Source organism: Belonocnema kinseyi, chromosome 7 (genome assembly GCF_010883055.1).
Source record: "Belonocnema kinseyi isolate 2016_QV_RU_SX_M_011 chromosome 7, B_treatae_v1, whole genome shotgun sequence".
Classification (NCBI taxonomy): domain Eukaryota; kingdom Metazoa; phylum Arthropoda; class Insecta; order Hymenoptera; family Cynipidae; genus Belonocnema; species Belonocnema kinseyi.
In genome coordinates this window covers 77,350,754-77,352,993 of record NC_046663.1, presented here as the reverse complement: position 1 = coordinate 77,352,993, position 2,240 = coordinate 77,350,754, and positions in this window count along the sequence as shown.

The window sequence follows — 2,240 nt, the reverse complement described above, 5'->3', positions numbered from 1 at the left end:
TAGTCACAAAGCTGCTGACAATCAAGCAGCATATTGTTGACACTCGAATTGAAAGAAGATACTAATAATATCATCTGATTCAAGGAATTTGGCGAAAAGCATATAACATCTAAGGAGAAATGTTCTTCAATCACTGCTGAAGAGGTGAACAAAACATTGAGGGGTTTTCCGCTGCAGAACCAGATGGTATCAAGAACTTCTGTCGGAAAAAGTTTACTTTTACACACTCACATCTGGCCCGTATATTCACCTCATATTTAAAGTCGGAAACGCTCATTTCGCAGTGGCTGGTGTTAGGACGCACTATACACCTATTAAAGGTTCATCCACACATAGTGAGAAGCATGAAGAGATTGATGCACCTTTGAAAAACTATATTTACTATCTCATCTGGAAAATATCGAGTGACAACGAACATCGACACCTTCCACAGGGGCGTCTTTCAGGGTGACACCATGAGTCCTCTGTGTTTTTTTGCATCAAACTTCTGCCTTTCTTTTTCGTACTACGAAATTCTTCTTTATACCTCTGTGGTGACTCTTATCATCGCGAGCATAAAGTTATTGATGCATTTTAGAAGGATAACCTAAAGATTAATGCTTCTGGTAACAGTAAACTGCAGAGTGCTTTGCATATCGCCTAGCAGTACGCAGGCGAAATTTTATGGTCTTTGAATTGGACAAATGTGCCAAAATTCATCTGAAGGAAGGAAAAATTAGTGGTAGTTCCCGAGGATCCTTAGATTGTGCATATAAGTGTTTTGAGACAGCTTGACAATGGAAAAACCTATACATAGATGGGCAGGCCTCAAAGCCGCATTAAGAACGCAACATCAGTAAAGGAGTTTCCTTTCGAAGCCGAGACAAGCATCTTGTTCGAAAGATTTTGTCTGCAAATCTGTCGGCGTAGAACAAAGTATCTGCAACTAACACGCTTTAGCATAAGAGCTTGCATATCAATTCGTCTGTCCCGCGATTATACAGTTCACGCTGTCAAAGAGGACGCACACTTCTAAATATCCAGTGTCCTAATAATCAAATTGTTCTAAGTAGAGCTCACATCGTTGCAAATTGTAGAGATTTTTTCCTAAAAATGGTCAGGCATCATGAGATGATTGGCAGAGGATCGATTCTTTACAAAGCCGCAGAGTGGGCGGCCGAGACCCTTGGCCTGAATTTTAACATCAGAAGAAGAAATATAGAAGAACATTTCTTGTCAAAAGAACGAACTTTTGGTTTTTTCAAATCATCAGGGCCTAATTCTGGCACAGGGAATTTCATTTCCACGTGCCAGGATGGTGTAATTTCCACCTTAGTACACCGTGACTTCATTTTATGTCAAGAATTTCCCAGCAATAGGTGTAGAACGTGTCATGTAGATGCTGATTACATAGAACACATACTACCGAGTGTCCTACCCACGGGGGAACTAAGTATCTCTGCACACACGCGGCCTGACATCGTTTCCCAAGACTTCGAGAAACGAACTATATTCGTGATCGAATTCTCGGCTGCGGGCGACTACAACATTACTGCTAAGAAGTAGGATAGGGAGAACAGATATCTGGACCTCAAAAGGGAGCTGCAACAACTGTACCCAAAATATTCGCTTCAGGTAATTGTCTTTGTGACCGGTGCTATTGGAGGGGAGAAGCTGTCACTGGTTCGTAACCTTAAAGCCATGCCAGCGTGCGAAAAATATGCCTAGGCACTTGCGAGGCCGATATAGAAAGCTGTCATCCTTGGATCGCCTCGTGTCCTTAAGACGCGGGAAGGTTTCGCCGGCCTGTTGTTGTGATTTCATCGTGCCCTGTGACCACCTATCTCAAAATCGTCAGCCCTTTTTATTTTTAGATGACTGTTGCTCCCACTAGGACCATGCGGTAGTTGTTTAACACTTCTTTCATATATATATAATTAAAAATTTGTCATAAGGACAACCGCAGGATTTCGCCGGGAGCGGGTGCTAATCTGAAAAATTGCACCCGCTTCCAGCGAAATCGCGGTAAAATTTCAGCCATAACCACGTCTCACAACCTCGAGATAGGTGGTTACAGTCTGTAAAGGAATTAATACGACGATCCAGCAAAAGCCTCGTGGACCCTGAGAACACGGAACGACCCAAGGACAACCGCCTTCTGCATTTTTCCCACAAGTGTTCTAGCATATTGTTGACACGCAGGGATGCTTTTTAGGTTATTAGCAAGTGAAAGCTTGGCACCTCCAAGAGCGCCGATGATA